Source organism: Simochromis diagramma, unplaced genomic scaffold (assembly GCF_900408965.1).
Source record: "Simochromis diagramma unplaced genomic scaffold, fSimDia1.1 OVJJ01000321.1, whole genome shotgun sequence".
NCBI classification, from domain to species: domain Eukaryota; kingdom Metazoa; phylum Chordata; class Actinopteri; order Cichliformes; family Cichlidae; genus Simochromis; species Simochromis diagramma.
The window spans coordinates 17,424,997-17,444,425 of record NW_024386772.1 but is presented as its reverse complement, the minus strand read 5'-3'; the positions used below and the strand labels follow the sequence as shown (position 1 = coordinate 17,444,425).

Genomic DNA, 19,429 nt, shown 5'->3' with positions numbered 1-19,429 from the left:
ATGTTAATTTTTCATGGTTCATGTTTTTAATGGCTAAGTTAACCATCATAGTTACATTCAATAACACAACCTTTGTCATAAGAATGTTGCTATGCAGTCTGCTCAAGAAAAACATATACTATTGGATTTAAATGTGACCTATTTAAAATATGCAAATGAAAACGTTAGTTAAAAGGGAGTGGTGTGTCTGTGTGTTCAGTGTGAGGACAAAGGAGCTCACATCATTTCAACATCAATCATGCTAACTCTGACACTGCTGCTGGCTGCAGGATCCTGTGAGCAAATTTTCATGGATTCACTCTAAAAACTCTTCTAACACCGATTGATTAAATTAATAATGCCAATAATGTTAATATCTGTTTCCACAGGTGTGCACAGTATCGATCTTATCCAGCCAGAATCAAGGGTCGTGCAGCCTGGACAGTCTTTGACCATCACCTGTCAGGTCTCTGGTTATTCTTTGACTAGCTATCCAACATGTTGGATCAGACAGCGTGAAGGAAAGCAACTGGACTGGATGAACTGCATGTGGAGTGGTGGGAGCACTGCCAACAATGATGCTTTAAAAAACAAGTTCAGCGTCAGCAGAGACACTTCTGCTCAAACAGTAACAATAACAGGACAGAATCTGCAGCCTGAGGACACAGCTGTTTATTACTGCGCACGTTACAACACAGTGATACAAAGCAGTGACAGACCTGCACAAATACTCAGCAGCAAGCAACACACATCGACACACATGCTGTAAAGTGAATATGAATAATGTCTAGAGTTTGTTGATAGTGAAGATACCGAAAACCTTCCAAAACATGGGAAACAATAATAGAAAAACAGAAAGTTTTTCAAGGTCAGTTTACCATTTCCAAAAACAACAGTAAATCTATACTTAAACAGGCATGGAAACACTGCTTTTTACCAACAGAAAATAAATAACAAATAAAAAAAAAACTGACTCACAGACATGTTTGTCTGTCTGCAATGGTGCTACCTGAAGGTGTGAATCAGGTGGAGGAGGGGGAAAAGGCACTGCTGGTAGTAATTCTGGTCCACTAGTATCTCATTACCAATTCTATCCTATACTAAAAGTACTGGAAGCTCTTCCTTCTTCTTCTTTCTTAATGTCACTTTTACAAAAACATTTCATTAAATTATTTTTTAAACTCATTTTAAACTTTTCGTAGCAGCTACTTAAAGGCTTTTTTTAAATGGACTACACTATCAACACCCTGACGTTAAAAGGGCAGAATCTGCAACTTGCAGACACTGCGGTGCATAACTGTACCCCACAGCCACAGTAACATAAAGTGCCTGTGTATTTGTAGCATGGAGTCACCAGAGGAGGTGCTCTCAGACCACTATAGAGTTTAGTGAACAATACTGAGAAACCCAATTTAACACAGTTTCAGATGTAAAGCTTTTGAAAGCCTCCATCAGATAGAAATTCGTTTCTTTGCCTTTCTCAATGGCGGTGAGCAAAGTAAAACACCCATTATTTCAGAGGTGTCTGCACAGTCCATTTACTTGTTCATGTACATTTAATGGAAGCCAGTACTTGGATGTTGACAGTCTAGTGTGTCTCTGGAAATTCTTGTAACTGCAGTGCTTGCCCAACAGTGTAGAAAAAGTGATATTTTCACTGTAACAACCACACCATGTTTATTGAATTATTTAATAAATTCAAATGCAAATATAAATTACTTGTAACGCCGTGATTCCCATCACTGTATATGTCTGAGCTGAAGGTAATCACATGAGCATCAGCACCCACACTTAATGAACTACTGTGGTTGGAGAGGGTGATGGTAATTAGATGTTTTTCTTATGTGGGAATCATTTGGGCTCACTCCTCTGATAAGTAAGTTTAGTACAGTGTAAAAATCACTGAACGACACAGAGATGCCGACAGTTTAAATTAATTTCTCCACATCTGTCTAGAACTTTTTTCATGCTGTTGAATTCTTGAAGAAAGAGCAATGGAAATAGCTGTAAACACTTTAGAATCAGAATCAGAATCAGAATCAGAAAGGGGTTTATTGCCAAATGTTGAGCAGGTTTACAACATTAGGAAATTGCTGCGGTGCTTCAGTGCAAACATGGTGTCATAAATAGCACTTAAATAGACATGAAAAAATAAAAGTAGGAATAAGAATTAAAAGTGCTACGTAGAAAGATATGTGCATGAGATATACATGAGATATATACATGAGAATAAGAATTAAGAGTGCTACGTAGATAGATATATACATGAGTGCAGGTGGTGATCAGTGCCAAACATGGAATGATGCAGTGACACAGCGTAGGGTCATGTGTTAGTGGCGGGGACAGTCATATGGTTATTGTTCATGTGTCCAACAGCAGAGGGGAAGAAACTGTTCTTATGGCGAGAGGTTCTGGTGCGAATGGACCGGAGCCTCCTGCCTGAGGGTAGCAGGTCAAACAGACTGTGTCCAGGGTGAGAAGGGTCAGCTGAGATCCGAGCTGCACGCCGCAATGTCCTGGAGGTGTACAGGTCCTGCAAAGATGGGAGTCTGCAGCCAATCACCTTCTCAGCAGAGCGCACAACACGCTGCAGTCTCTGTTTGTCCCTGATAGTGGCTCCAGCGTACCACACGGTGATGGAGGAGGTGAGGATGGACTCGATGGTTGCAGTGTAGAACTGCATCATCGTCCGTGTTGGCAGGTTGAATTTCTTCAGCTGCCTCAGGAAGTACATCCTCTGCTGGGCTTTCTTGATGACGGAGGTGATGGTGGGCTCCCACTTCAGGTCCTGGGTGATGGTGGTACCCAGGAAGCGGAATGAGTCCACAGAGGTGATGGGGGTGTCAGTCAGGATGATGGGGGGGAGTGGGGCTGTGTGCTTCCTGAAGTCCACAATAATCTCCACTGTCTTCTGGGCATTCAGCATCAGGTTGTTGTGGCTGCACCAGGACACCAGACGTTCAACCTCCCTCCTGTAGGCAGACTCATCCCCGTCCGAGATGAGCCCAATAACGGTGGTGTCATCTGCAAACTTGATTAGCTTGACAGACTGGTGGGTGGAGGTGCAGCAGTTGGTGTACAGGGAGAAGAGCAGAGGAGAAAGAACACAGCCCTGAGGGGAGCCGGTGCTGATGGTCCGGGAGTCCGAGACATTCTTTCCCAGCCTCACATGCTGCTTCCTGTCCGTCAGGAAGTCAGTGATCCACCGGCAGATGGGATCAGGCACATTCATCTGGGAAAGCTTGCCTCGGAGATGGTCTGGAAGGATGGTGTTGAAGGCAGAGCTGAAGTCCACAAACAGGATCCTGGCGTAGGTTCCTGGGGAGTCCAGATGCTGCAGGATGAAGTGTAGGGCCATGTTGATGGCGTCGTCTACAGACCTGTTGGCTCTATATGCAAACTGCAGGGGGTCTAGGAGGGGGGCCGTGAGGGTCTTGAGATGGGAGAGAACTAGGCGCTCAAATGACTTCATGACCACAGATGTCAGAGCCACGGGTCTGTAGTCATTTAGTCCAGTGATCCTAGGTTTCTTGGGGACAGGGATTATGGTAGAGGACTTGAAGCAGGCAGGCACATGACATGCCTGCAGTGAGGAGTTGAAAATGCCAGAAAACACTGGGGCCAGCTCGTTTGCACAGTGTCTGAGGGTGGCAGGAGACACACCGTCTGGGCCAGGAGCTTTTCGAGCATTCAGACTCTTAAACTGCTTCCTCACATCTGCTTCATGAATATGAAGAGTTGTGGTGGGAGGAGGTGGTGTGAAATCCTCTTTTGTGTGGGGTGAGGAGGGGGGTGTTGTAGGTGAACAGTTTGAAGGTGGTGATGGCTCTATGGAGGGGGAAGAGGTGGGGGAATTAGTGTCCAAAGTGCCTCTATTGTTGGGGCCGTTGGAGGTGTGAAGGCTGCCTGATGGCTCGTCAAAACGGCAGTAGAAGTCGTTAAGGGTGCAAGTCATCAGTGGAGTGGGGGGTTTTAGGCTTGTAGTTGGTGATATTCCTAAAACCTTTCCACACAGAGGCCGAGTCATTCTCTGAGATCTGCTGCTGCATCTTCTCAGAGTGCTGATGTTTAGCAATGTCCACTTCTTTAGTGAACTTGTACTTGGCCTCTCTGTAGCAGTCCCTGTCTCCGCTTCTGAACGCCTTTCTCTTTTCCAGCCACAGCTTTTTGAGTTTAGGAGTAAACCAGGGTTTGTCATTGTTATAACTCACCCTGGTGCGTGATGGCACAATGCTGTCCTCACAGAAGTGGATATAGGAGGTGACAGTGTCCGTAAACTCGTCCAAGCTGTTAGAAGCAGCCTTCATTGTGTCCCAGTCTGTGGTCTCCAAACACGTGCAAAGCTCCTCCACAGCCTCATTGCTCCACAGTTTTTTAGTCCTCACGACAGGTTTGGAGAGCTTCAGCCTCTGTCTGTACGCGGGGATTAGGTGGATCATGACGTGGTCAGAAAGTCCGAGTGAAGCGCGGGGCACCGCGCGATAGGCCCCGCTGATCGTGCTGTAACAGTGGTCTAATGTCCTCTCCTCTCTGGTCGGGCATTTAATATACTGCTTGTATTTGGGAAGCTCATGGCTCAGATTGGCTTTGTTAAAGTCCCCAAGAGCAATGATGAGAGAGTCCGGGAATGTCCGCTCCATGTGGAGAATCTGCTCCGCGAGTGCGCTCTGAGCTGCCTGCGCATCTGCGTCTGGCGGGATGTAAACAGCGGCCAGGATGAATGAAGCAAACTCCCGCGGAGAATAAAACGGTTTGCAGTGGATAAAAAGATATTCCAGAGAGGAAGAGCAGTGCTGAGCAATCACTGTCACATCTGTGCACCAGGCACTATTGATGTAGAAGCAGACACCTCCACCTTTGGACTTACCGGAGAGAGCGGCCTGCCGGTCCGCGCGCAGCAGATGGAAGCCCTCCAGCTTGAGCGCGCAGTCTGGGATGTTCTCACTGAGCCACGACTCCGTAAAACATAAGACACAGGAGGAGGCAAAGTCTCTGTTCATGCTTCTCATCAGGGCCAGTTCGTCAATCTTATTCCCGAGTGAGCGTACATTAGAAAGGAAGATCCCAGGAAGAGCAGTTCGCAGTCCGCGTCTCCTCAAACGCACGAGTGCGCCGGCTCGCTTCCCTCTCTTTCGGCGTCTCGCTTTCCTGGTCAGAGTCAGCAGTAAATCTGCCGCAGATGCGACAAATATTGGAAATAAATCCACAGGCGTTGTAGTCCTGTAGTTAAGGAGCTCTTCTCTGGTGTAAGAGTATCCAGAGGAGTGCCCAAACACAGAAGAAATGCACAAAAGCAAAACAAAAGTAATGCACTGAAGCACCAGGGCATCCATACGCGGCGCCATCTTGGTTAACTTGGTTAACTTACATCTGCAGGATTTAAAGTCCATTACAGCTTTAATAGTGAGAAGCTCATATTGTAGCTTCAGTTTACTCTATTAGTGTAAAGTAGCAAACAAAAGGGGACCTGAGATCTATACTAATGTTTTAATTTCTCTAGATCTATGTAGTGTGGATCTGTACAGATCTATATAGTCTTCTCTAGTGCCCTGCAGACTGTTCACAAAGCTGAGGGATCTGGGACTTAACAGCCGTCTGTGTGAGTGGGTGTTGGACTTCCTCACTGGCAGAACTCAGGTGGTGAGGGTGGGCAGGTGCTTCTCCAACAGCATCACCATCAACACAGGAGCACCTCAGGGATGTGTCCTCTCGCCACTGCTCTACTCCCTCTACACTTCAGACTGTGTGGCCACCCATGGCTCCAACACCATTGTGAAGTTTGCTGACGACACAGTGGTGTTGGGTGCCATCTCCAACAACGATGAGGCGGCCTACATGGATGAAGTGAAGAATCTGGCATCGTGGTGCCAGGACAACCACCTCCAGCTGAACGTCAGCAAGACCAAGGAGCTGGTGGTGGACTTCAGAAGGGGTCAGCACAGAGACTACAAGCCCATCATCATCAATGGAGCTCCAGTGGAGAGGGTGCAGTCCTTCAAGTATCTTGGTGTCCACATCTCCTCAGACCTGACATGGGCTGCCCACATTCAGGTCCAGACCAAAAAGGCTAGGCAGCGCCTGTATCACCTACGACAACTGAGGAAGTTCAGGGTCTCTCCAAAGATCCTCAGGATTTTCTATACAGGCGCTGTGGAGAGCATCCTCACACAGAACATGACATCGTGGTTTGGGAACAGCTGTGTGAAGGACCAAAAAGCTCTCCAGAGAGTGATCCGTACAGCAGAACGCTGCTGCAGGATTGCTCTCCCCCCGCTTCAGGACACCTACACCAGGAGATGCCGGACTACAGCAGCGCAGATACTGAAGGACCCGTCCCATCCTGGCAACAAACTGTTCCAACTTCTGCAATCTGGTAGAAGGTTCCGCATCTTCCGGGCAAGGACAGAGAGACTCAAGAGGAGCTTCTATCCCCAAGCCATCCGTGCCCTAAACACACACACCCGCCCTCTCACATCATCTATAATTGACTGAGACAGGACTCTCTTCCAGACACTCTAAACCAAGGCACAATGTACATTTCAATTCCTTTAATTTTAAATATGTTTATATTGTCTATCCTGTAAAATAGTCAGATGTCTATTCATATTAATGTACAGAATTCACCTGCTTGCTGCTACTACTGCACATTCACCCAGTGTGTATACTATATGTCTGTATATATATATATAATGTTCTTCCTCTGCACCCCCCCCCCCCCCCCCCCCCCAATTTTTGCACATGTCGAGGAGCGTGTCAGGCTACATTTCACTGTGTGTTATACTTGTATAACTATGCATGTGACAAATAAAGAACCTTGAACCTTGAACCTAGTTTTTTCATCAGAATTGATGAGACTGAAAATGAGAGCTCAAGTTTAAAAAGAAAAGTCACACTTTTCACTTTTTACACAAGAGAAAATGTAGCATATAAAATAGTAACTGAAAAAAAGTACATTGAGAGTACATTGAATCATATTGAATTTTTGCAATGCAAAGCCCCTTTATTTAAATGACCACCATGATCTTTCTCATAATTGTGAAGCCTGTGACTGCTTCAATATTTGGACAGAAGAGCTTCATCATCAACCATGTTCTCAGTAGGTCTGATCCTGCTGCTGGCTGCTGCATCCTGTGAGAAGATTTCCTCAATTCACAACACTACATACAATAGAAATGCTAAATACTTCAAAGCCCGTCGGAGCGGGCACGCTCCGTTTTGCGCAACTACTTTTAAATCCCGGTAGCACTGCAACCACGTAAGCTAGCGCAATAATTTTTTTGCATATGAAACCAGAGAAGTTGTACTTACATCTTATGTCATCAGCTTGTCCTAGGTCACGGTTTCCTTCCATGTATAGTTTTGCAAAAAATGGATAAAAACCACTTGCAGAAAAAGAAACCGCAAAATATTCCAGAAACATGCTTTGCCGATCCGATCAGCTGTTCGTAACACTTCCTAGGTTGGAATAGAGCGCGAACTCTATTCCAACCTAGGAAGTGTTGTATGTCTATTGTATGTCCAGTCAAAGGAGCTTGCAAAGAAAAGCGTCTGGACTTCTTTAAGTTGCTTGACACACTAATGAAAACTGAGAAGATTTCAGTTGAACAGGAAGTTGAGAAAAACAAACAGTACAAACAGCGTTCTTTGAACTCCTGCTGGAGTCGGTTCAACAAGTTCAACAAGTGTCTCCTGAACACGTTTCCATTGCTCTGCTTGGCTTCAGCCTGCAGAAAGTGTCAAGCAAAGTGTCAGGCAGATAAGCTTGGTTTTGCTTGGTTTTGCATTTGCTGGATATTGATCTGAAAACTCTTTTCTTGCTGCGTCACGACTGACTTTTTAGCTAACGTAAGCTAAAGTGGCAGTGTCTGTTTTTGTTTCTGACGCTGTCGCCGGTACGAGATTCCGGAATGGCACCACTTACCTCAACATCCAGCTGTGAAAGCTGCATCAACCTGAGCCAAAAAGTGATCGAGCTGGAACAAAGGATATCCACGCTATACCAAATCCAGGGGGCTGAATGCGAACTTGACACGATCCTCCTTGGCAAAGCTCAAACCACCGCTACTAGCGCTGAGCTAGCCGACACAGTGCACCATCCAGCTGCTGTGTCCCAAGATCCCGCCAACAGTCAACACAGGCTCTCAACTTGCGTCGCTGGTGCTTCTGCCAAGGACGAGAACTCCTGGTTTCAGCTAGGGGCCAGACCCAAGGCTCTGGTCAGCTCCACTCCACTCCAACCAGCGCCATGGACCATGGTTGAGACGCGTGGTGGCTGCAGAGGGGGCAGGAGGATCCGTCTCTCGCACCCTCACCCCTCCGGTGCGGTAGTATTGGAGAATAAATTCAATGTCCTGGATCCTGTGGACTTTCCTCCTCTGACCGCTACCCCTCGCCATCCCGCTGTGTCGCTGAGGTCTGCGCCATCTCCACCACTACGCCCCCGGAGCCGCGGCGGGCAACCTGACGCTGTGGTGCAAACTCACCGCGGAGAGCTGTGCTTTACCCCGGCTCCTCGGAGAAGAGGACCCACGGCGCGGCTACCCGGGAGTCACTCAAGCAGTCCGGCTGGCGCATCTCCATCTGAACACCCCCGGTGTCGCGGCGCGGGCGTCTCAGATGGCCAACAGCCCTCGGTGGCACCTCCTCTCTCCACGCTGGTCCTCGGGGATTCCATCGTCAGGAACGTGCGGATGAGGGGGGCGCTCACGCTGTCGTTCCCGGGAGCCACTGTTGTTGACATAGTGGACAGAATTCCCAACATTCTGGCATCCCACCCACAGGTTAACCGGCTCATCATCCACATCGGCACCAATGACATCCCCAAACAGCAATCTGAGCTGCTGAAGTTGGACTTCCTCGAACTCTTCAGCCTCCTTGGTCAGTTGCAGGTGAGTGCTTTTATCTCTGGGCCCACCCCCACCTGTGGCAGAGGGATAGGCCGTTTCAGCCGGCTGCTCAGCCTTAACACCTGGCTTTCCTCTGCCTGTATCTCCCACGGCGTGGGTTTTATTAACAACTTTGATGCCTTCTGGGAGAGGAGGCATCTCTTTGGGGCAGACGGGCTCCACCTCAACGCCTGGGGACGCCGTTTGCTGTCCGCCAATTTGGCATTTGGCGTACAGCACTCCCGCACATCGCCACTGTCTGCCACTGACTGATGTTCCCCTGGTCCCAGCTCCTATATTTGTTCCACTTTTAACAGTAATACACAAAACTCTGGACTAGGACCTTTCTCTCCCACAGTCAACACAATACCCGTCATAATCACAAACAGAGAGCAACAGAATTATCATAAATCCAGTAACTCCAAAAACATTAATAACCTCTTCAAAAATATCAACATCCATTCAACTCTATTGTCAATAATCCACCAGTCTCAATCAGTATGGCACTTTTAAATGTACGCTCTCTGTCGAACAAGTCTTTTATTATTAATGATTTAATTTTAGATAATAAACTTGACTGTTTATTTTTAACTGAAACATGGCTGGGCTCGGATGCACCAGTTGTTCTCACTGAGGCCTCCCCACCAAATTTTAATTTCTCTTTTTCTATTAGAAGTGGTAAGAGAGGTGGTGGGACTGCATCTTTAACCAACAACACACTCACCACCAAACAAATTTTATTTGATCATTTTACCACTTTTGAATTCCATGCTATTGTTTTCAGCAGCCCTCCAGTTTTATCTGTCACAATTTATAGACCACCTAAAGACAGCGCTGCTTTTATCAAGGAATTCTCAGAATTTTTAACAAACATACATTCAAAATATAATATGATAATTTTAACCGGTGATTTTAACCTGCACATAGATAATCCTTCTGACCCTGCAACAAAAGAATTCTTAAACATTCTTCACTGTTTGGATTTTATCCAGCACGTCACGCAGCCGACTCACAACAGAGGACACACTCTGGACCTGGTCATCACCCATGGGCTGTCCACCAGCGTGTCCTCTGTTGTTGACTTGGCTGTCTCTGACCACTACTGTGTGTTTTTTAACATCACCGGTTTTATTCAGCGGAAGACCTCAGTGCGAACTGTGAGGAGGCGCTATCTAACCTCTGAAGTGGCTGCAAATTTTACCAGGGTTTTAGTCAAATGCCCCCCTGTGATTTTACCTGCACCCTGCGATTTGATTTTTAGTTATTTTAACAGCAAACTGAAGAAAAGCCTTGACTCCGTTGCTCCACTCACCACCAAAAAGATTAACGTAAAACATGCATCACCCTGGAGAAACGAAGAAGTCAAAAAACTCAAAAGAAATTGCAGGGCAGCAGAAAGGAGATGGAGGAAAAATAAAAATAATATCAACCATCAAATATTTTCCGAGCAACTTAAAATGTACATTAAGGAAGTCAAGAAATTCATACTTCGCCAAAATAATCAGTATTAACAAAAATAATCCCAATGTCCTCTTTTCCACCATAGATCATTTATTTAACCCTGATTTTAACAGCTCCCAAAGAACCCCCACAGACTCACTCTGTGAGCAGTTTGCAGACCACTTCAGGGGAAAGATCAGCGCCATCAGATCTGATATTTTATCTAATCGCGATATGATTGTAAACACATCTGAGGGCTCGATTGTACCTGAGGAGACACTGGACAGCTTTGTCCTGGTTAATGCTGAGAACTTTCAGAAGGTTTTCTCCACAGTGAGACCCACCACATGTCTTTTAGATCCAGTCCCTTCTTCACTCTTTAAAACACTTTATGGATTTTTTGAGGCTGAGCTTTTATACATGATGAATTGCTCTCTTCAGTTGGGTGTCTTCCCTGCTGCCTTTAAAACGGCGGTGGTGAGGCCCCTTCTGAAGAAGAGCAATTTGGATTGTAATGATTTTAATAACTACAGACCTGTATCCAACTTACCATTTTTAAGTAAAGTCTTAGAAAAACTTGTTTTTACTCAGATTACTGATTTTCTCAATGATAGACAGATCCTGGAGATATTCCAGTCTGGATTTAGGGTGAACCACAGCACAGAGACTGCTCTCCTAAAGGTTTTAAATGATCTTAGATGTAACTGGGACTCCCAAAAGCTCTCAGTCCTGGTGCTACTGGATCTAAGCGCAGCCTTTGATACAGTAGACCACGCTATTCTTTTAAACAGACTGAAACACATGGTGGGCCTCTCTGGTGCTGTACACAACTGGTTCACTTCCTATCTCTCTGACAGATCTTTTATGGTGAGTATGGATACATGCTCCTCTAAGATCCATAAAATGACATGTGGTGTGCCTCAAGGGTCGGTTCTAGGCCCTGTACTTTTTAATTTGTATATGTTGCCTCTCGGCAGTGTCATCAGGAGGCATGGAGTGAACTTCCACAGTTACGCTGATGACACGCAGCTGTACATCTCCGTGTCTCCTGATGACACCAGACCAATGGATGCCCTTTTTAACTGTATCTTGGATATAAGATCTTGGATGGCAGAAAACTTTTTACAGCTTAACCAGGACAAAACTGAAGTTTTAATTGTTGGTCCTGAGGCTCAGAGAGAGAAACTCTTGTCTAAATTAGAGGCATTTTCACTATGTCCTTCGCTACAAGTGAAAAACCTGGGTGTTATTTTTGACTCTGAGCTTGGTTTTATCCCACATGTTAAACATGTAACCAAAATTGGATTTTATCATCTAAAAAATATAGCCAGAGTCCGCCCTATTCTCTCTCGGGCCAACACGGAGATGCTGATGCATGCTTTTATTACCAGTCGCATTGATTACTGTAATGCCCTGCTCTCTGGTCTTCCTAAGAAGAATATTTCAACTTTACAACTCTTGCAAAACTCGGCAGCTCGTGTGCTGACGAAGACCAGAGGGCGGGCCCACATTACACCGGTTTTAGAATCGCTGCACTGGCTCCCCGTGTGTTTCAGGATCGATTTTAAAGTTCTTTTATTGGTTTTTAAATGTCTTAATGGTCTTGGGCTTTCTTATCTCTCAGATCTGCTTTTACCATACGAACCCTCGCGGACCCTGAGGTCCTCTGGTACTAGCCTTTTGATTGTCCCTAAAGTCAGGACACATACTCACGGAGAGGCAGCTTTTCAGTGGTATGGTCCTCGTCTGTGGAACAGCCTGCCGGAGGAGCTCAGGGCCGCAGAGAACGTACATGTTTTTAAGAACAGGCTCAAGACCCACCTTTTTAATTTAGCTTTTACTTAGCGTTTATTTATTTTTTATGCTTATTTATTCTATCCTGTTATTCTATTATTAATTTAGGATTTACCTAATATTTTTTGATTTTATTCTTATTCATTTTTTAATCTTCTTACTCTATTTATATTTATATTGTATCCTGTTCTTATTTATTTTATCATTTTACCCTGTATATATCGTATTGCGTCATATCTCCAGTGTTTCCTCGGAGGGTGCTCTCTGCACCGGGGCTGTTATTGACCGTGGCTGCTGGGTCTCTGGGGTCCTCTCAGCCTGGTTGGGGGGCTCCTTGGCCTCCCTCCTGCTGTGTGCCCAGCCCGGAGGCTGCGGTCTGTGACCGGCTCCCGGTGCAGACGGCTCTCTGTTATAATGTTTCCTCACTTGGCTCATGCGAGCCCAGCCCAATTTTTACTCTTTAAGTGTGCGCGGGTGTGTATGTGTGTGTGGGTGGGGGTGGGGGGATATATGTGTATTGAGAGTGTGGGGAGTGAGTTGGAGGGTGGGGTGGGCTGCTTTTAACTATGTAAAGCACTTTGTGCTACATTTTTTCTGTATGAAAAGTGCTTTATAAATAAAGATTGATTGATTGATTGATTGAAGACGTTTCACCTCTCATCAGAAAAGCTTCTTCAGTTCTAAGATCAAATGGCGGAGAGTCCCAGATTTAAACCCATGTGGATTTAAATCTGGTCCTTTGTCCCCCCAAAGAGGGACAAAGGACCCCTAGATGATCCTCTAATCACATGAGCCAAGGTGTGAAAACGGGTGTGGGTCACAATCAGCCAGGGTTTCGGGTGAGCTCATTGTGAAACCTGGCCCCACCTTATCATGCGATTTCCTGAGGTCAGATGGCCCAGGATGTGAGTGAGCGTTAAGGCGCCATTCTTGCTGTTTGGACTTTCAATAGATCTGCAAATTTCAGTATTTTAAGCTTTTATGGAATTGTGAGTTTGTATGAGCCTGTTGTATGAACAAAAGAACTCAACATATTAACTCTAATAAGTACTTAAAACCTACAACCTCCACTGTTCATAAAGGATATGCCCGCCACTGGAATAACTGTCTGAGTACAAATTGCAAAAATAAGACAGTGGAAGGGCACTGGGGAGGGGGTTGTACTGAAAAACAATTGTGAACACTAGAGGGCACATAATGACAAGTTCCTCACCTCTGTCAGTTTCACTTAAGTTTAAAAAGAAAAAAAAAAGGCATTCAACTGTTGAGCCACAAACTTTACTAAAACCTTTGGAGACAATTTGAAGTTTGTAAATGAGCCTAACATTATCACAAAAGTCAGGGATTTTTTTTCATAAGGTTTTACCAGTGTTTCTTTTGGTTTGTTTTAATAATGGAGAACCAGTCACTACTGGCATAATAATTATGGATAAATAACTAATTTCAAATCATCAAATGATTTCAAATAATTCTCTTCCAATTTTAACAATATCTCTTATTGGAAGAGAATTATTTTATTTTTATTGTTAATCTGATTTCCCAACTTCAAAGTTGATTTTTACAACAGAATTTGAATGTGATAGGAGGAGCTTAATGTAAACACAGTGTCAGTGATCTAGTGAGAATCTCATTATGTGATCATATTTAAAGGAGATCTGGAGAGTTGTAAAAATACCAGACACACTGTCAACATGGATTACAGAAAGTTAACACTCCTGTTGGTTTCTCTCTTTGTTTCAAGTTGTGTCCAAGGTCAGACCATAACAGAGTCTGAACCAGCTGTCAAAAGACCTAGAGAGTCGCACAGACTCACATGTACAACATCTGGATTTAGCTTTGGAAGCTCAGTGTGGAGCTGTATCAGACAGGCTCCAGGAAAAGGGCTGGAATGGATCGCATTTATACACACAGCTAGTACTCCTATCCATTACTCCCAGTCAGTCAGGGGTAGATTCACCATTTCCAGAGATGACTCCAGCAGTAAAGTCTATCTACAGATGAACAATCTGAAGACCGAGGACACAGCAGTGTATTACTGTGCCAGAGTGTACACAGTGAGTTAAATACTAGAGGAGCCATTCAAAAAATACTTCCTGTATTTATCACAACGACACAGAGCATTTGGCTCATGTAGTCCTCATTTCAATGAATATGCCATCATGTCTTGAAAATTGAATCCAACTTTAAAATGCATTTCAACTGTCCAGGTTCAACACAAATTAACAGTGACTTCCAAATTCATTCTAATTTATCTCATAACATAATAGAAGCCAGAGAAGAACATACTTCTCTAATATCATTCATAGTTTTAGTCTCTACTTGCAAGGGGAAGAGTTTTACTTATATTTTGTGTAAGAAAACCTACCAGCTTACCAAAAGGACAGGAGCAGGTTGTGAGAAGTTACAACATTGCTAAAGTCTGTTATTCTCAGTCAATTCAAGGCTGGTTGTCCAGAGACAACAGCAGACAGAAGTTGTATGAACAGGCTGATTCATACACACTGACAGTGACAAGAGCCAATTTTAACAACTACACAAAATACTTTAAAATTTATGTTAGTTATATTGTTTTTCTTTTTTTTTCTTAGGAAAATGCAAACGCTGATCCTGAGTCAGATCATTAGCAATAAAGACAAAGATAAAGATAACAGACAATCACAAAAATGGACTCCAGGAGAGAGACTTCCGGTACTATGTAGAGGGGGGACGTATGCGCGAGGGATCCCGGTTCACATCTTAAAACTATATTTTTATAACGAACTGGTTGTGTACACTGCGACATATTTGTATGTCTAAGTCAATTTAACTAACTTTGAAAATACTGAGTATGTCTAAACAAGCAAAGCCAATTAATGCACAAACTCTGGATACACGTGCTGCAAACAAGCTACAACAACCTTTGCAGCTAACAATGTGTTGACATTAACAATCCTTGTTTATGGACAAGAGTAAGAGAAGGGACACCACCAGATCTTTACAATGTTTGTTCACCTCTATGTACACAAGAGTTGAAATTTTCCAAATTGTGCACTTAAATATGCTCATTGCTTACCTTTTTTTTCCTGGTTATTCTTATGGTGTAATCGCCTTAGTTAAACATGGTGAATGGTATTGATGTGGGGGTGGCTGCTGTGCGATTCATTAGCTGGAATGTGAAGGGTTTGAATGGGCCTGTCAAAAGAGCTAGGATATTTAATCATCTTAAGTATCTAAAATGTGACATTGCATTTCTCCAGGAAACCCACCTGTTGGTAAAAGATCACATCAGACTTAAGAAAGGATGGGTAGGAAAAACGTTCCATTCGAGCCTCAACTCAAAAACATGTAGAACAGCCATACTAATCCATAAAATAACTCAATTTAATGTATCCACTGTTATTTCAGACCCGCAGGGGCGATTTGTGATAGTTTCAGGACTCCTATACCATAAGCCTGTGGTTCTGATAAATATTCATGCTCCGAACTGGGATGATGATAAGTTTATTAGCAAAATATCATTAATTCCAGATATGAACTCAAAACAGCTGATTTTTGGTAGAGACTTGAACTGTGTGATGAACGTAGCACTTGACCGCTCCAGTTGTAAACCTACAAATCTCTCCAAAAAAGCCAAATTATTATCCATTTTTATGGCCCAAATAGGATGTGTTGACCCCTGGCGGTTTTTATTTCCACAAAGTAAATCATTTTCCTTTTTCTCTAATGTACATCACTCATATAGTAGAATAGACTATTTTTTCATTGACCAGAATCTCCTCCCCTTAGTCAAGAAAACTGAATATTTAACCATTGTTTAGTCAGATCATGCTCCTGTACTTTTAGATCTTGTGTTTCCTTTTTACCAATCAGAACATCCACCCTGGAAATTAGACAGGACTCTCCTGGCAGATGAGGGTTTCTGTGAAACGATATAAAAAAAAATAGATGACTTTCTCATTTTCAACCAGAAAGATAATGTTTCACCTTCCCTCTTGTGGGAAGCATTAAAGGCTGTAATTAGGGGAGAAGTCATCTCATATTCATCTAGAAAAAACAAACAACAAATTATACAAATACGAAAAGATGATGGTGAGCTAACAATTGACCCTGAAGAAATTAAAGAAACTTTCACTACGTTCTATTCAAATCTTTATACATCTGAGACTACAAGTGACTGCTCTGATATGGAGCATTTCTTTAATAATCTTCAGGTTCCTCTTGTAACAGTGGCCCATAGGACTGAAGCTGAGCTTCCACTCAGTCATGTAGAAATAGGTACTGCAATAAAGGCGATGCAGAATGGCAAGGCACCGGGCCCTGATGGGCACCCCATTGAGTTCTATAAAAAATTTCTGACAAGCTAACAACAATTTTACTTGATGTCTTTAATGACTCTTTGGCTTGTGGCGATCGTGGCTCAAGAGTTGGGCGTTCGCCTTATGATCGGAAGGTTGCCGGTTCGAGCCCTGGCTTGGACAGTCTCGGTCGTTGTGTCCTTGAGCAGGACAAGGCCTACTGGTGGTGGTCAGAGGGCCTGGTGGCACCAGTGTTCGGCAGCCTCGCCTCTGTCAGTGCGCCCCAGGGTGGCTGTGGTTACAGCTTGCCATCACCAGTGTGTGGATGACTGGATGTGTAAAGCGCTTTGGGATCTTTAGGGACTAGTAAAGCGCTATACAAATACAGGCTATTTGTGGGTCACTTCCACAGACAATGACTGAAGCATCTCTTTTCCTTTTGCTGAAATCAGGTAAAGACAGCACAGAACCTGGTTCATACCGTCCTATCTCACTCCTAAACTGTGATGTAAAAATCTTGGCAAAGGCTCTTGCCCTACGCCTAGAAACCACAATCCACGACGTAATATCTGCAGATGAAACTGGCCGTCACTCCTTTACAAATGTCCATCAGCTCCTAAATGTTATCCACTCTCCTGCATCCAGCGTGGTGCCTGAGGTGGTTATTGCGCTGGATGCAGAGAAAGCATTTGATAGGGTGGAATGGCGTTATTTATTCGCTTGTCTAAAAAAAGTTTGGTTACGGCCCCAAATTTATTTCATGGATAAGACTTTTATATACATCACCCAAAGCTTCTATAATCATAAATGGTAAATGTTCACGTTATTTTAAGTTGACAAGGGGTACCCGTCAGGGCTGTCCAATCAGTCCATTGCTATTTGCCCTGGCCATAGAGCCCCTCTCTATTACACTCAAAATCTTGCCATCAATTGTGGGTGTCCATAGGATGGATAAAGAGCAGATGATCTGTTAATCTATGTATCCGATCCTGTTTCATGTGTCCCCAATATTATTCACACCTTAAGCAGCTTTGGCTCCTTCTCTGGGTACAAACTGAACTTCAGTAAAAGCGAATGTTATCCTGTAAACCATCTGGCTCTTCAAATACAGAATAGTGCTGCACCTTTCAAAACAGCCAAAAATGACTTCAAATACCTAGGCATAAATATAACAAGAGATCTGCATAATCTCTATGAAGAAAATTTCTGTCTGTTATTTGAAAAGGTCAAATCAGACTCAAAGAAGTGGAAGCCACTTCATTTGTTGTTGGCAGGGAAGGTAAATTGTATAAAAATGAACGTACTCCCCAAGTTTCTTTATCTTTTTCAGTGTATCCCACTTTACCTTCCAAAATCATTTTCAAATCTATTGATAAAGCTCTCATCTCATTTATATCGGATGGGAAAAAAACCTAGAATACGCCTGGATCTGCTACAGAGGCCTAAAAACCTAGGTGGCTTAGCCCTTCCAAATTTTCGCCATTACTATTGGGCCTCAAATGTTCAAAAAATCATATACTGGCTCAATACCCCTGATGAAGACTGGTGCCAAATTGAAGCGGCGTCTTGCATCGCCACCTCTCTTAGAGCCTTGGTCACCTCGAGCCTTCCAATCTCCTCACGGCAGCACACCACCAGTCTTATAGTTAACACCCTCAGAATATGGGCTAAATTTCGAAAGAACTTTGAGTTTGAAAATCTTCTTCATTTAACCCCTATACACAATAATCACCTTTTCCTTCCCACTAGATTAGACTCTGAATTTGCTCTTTGGCAGAGATGAGGCCTCCATAATTTTTCTGACATGTATATAGACGGTGTCTTGGCAAGTTTTCAGGATTTGTCACACAAATTTGACCTCCCTCGGTCCAGCTTACTTAGATACTTCCAAGTTCGTCACTTCCTTCAGCATCATAACCCTGACTTTCCAAATATAACTCCACTTACTGCTCTAGATGATTTGTTGAAACTGACATTTAAGCCCAAAGGCCTAATCTCAAGAATTAGTAATTGTATAGCCTCCTTTCAGAATATAACAATGCCAAAGATCAAAACAGACTGGGAGAATGAGCTGGGGATGGTTTTGGAGGAGGAGACCTGGGAGAGAGTAAACAACAGCACTTTCTGTGCCAATTTAAACATTGTACAGTTCAATATTCTACACCGCATTCATTACTCCAAGGCGAGACTAGCCAAAATATTTCCAAACATAGATGCAAGCTGTGAGAGATGTAGAAATCCCTCTGCAGATTTAACACATATGTTTTGGTCATGTCCAACTTTAAAAGCCTACTCAACAATTTTCAAAACATTGTCCGAAGCATTGAATGTTGAGCTTCAACCCAATGCAGTTGTGGGTATATTTGGTGTCACAGAGAGAGGAGATAGAACACTAAGGAAGAGTCATAAAAACATAATCGCTTTCACTACACTGCTTGCACGCAGAAGGATATTATTACATTGGAAGACAAAAAAGCCATCCAAAGCGGCTTTTTTGGTTTAGTGACCTGACGCAATTTATACAGTTGGGAAAGATAAAGTACGCTCTCAAGGGGTCGAAAGAGAGATTCTTTGCTGTTTGGGATACATTGCTAAAACATTTAGAAAAAATTAAAACCATACCCACCTGAAAGATGCTTGACAGCTGCCGTAAATCCTTTTTTTGTGTGTGATTGGGATTAATTTTGTGTAAACTATTCCCCTTTAAGTGCACATTTTCAAATATGGTGAATTTCCTTGTACCTCATTTAAATTCACTTTATTCATTTATTTATTTTAATTTCTTTCCTCTTCTGGATCGGTGTCCAATATGTTCTTGGGGTGGGGTAAATATATAAAAAGAAGCATTGTGGCCTTGCTATATCTATGTCTTTGTACTACATTGTTGATGCTCAATAAAAAAAGTTAAAAAAATAAATAAATCACAAAAGTTTTTAATATTATTTTTTGGAATCACTTCTTGATGTATAAAAAAAATGAAGGGAAAACAGTGCGATCAGTGATGACTCCAGCTTAGTGTGTAAACTAAACTGTAGCTCAGATTTAAACAGCCATAAA

General features: G+C 43.5%; 2 protein-coding genes and 1 long non-coding RNA gene across 4 annotated transcripts in view; 2 read left to right on the top strand and 1 right to left on the bottom strand.

Moving 5' to 3' along the window:
* Window positions 1-19,429, top strand: part of LOC120747509 (immunoglobulin epsilon heavy chain) — a 438,017-nt gene that overhangs the window by 188,093 nt on the left and 230,495 nt on the right. The window lies entirely within an intron of this gene.
* The window catches only part of LOC120713955 (immunoglobulin mu heavy chain-like), a 539,092-nt gene that overhangs the window by 296,598 nt on the left and 223,065 nt on the right, over window positions 1-19,429 (top strand). The gene's annotated exons all lie outside the window — the stretch shown is intronic.
* Window positions 1-19,429, bottom strand: part of LOC120714171 — a 514,712-nt gene that overhangs the window by 277,459 nt on the left and 217,824 nt on the right. The gene's annotated exons all lie outside the window — the stretch shown is intronic.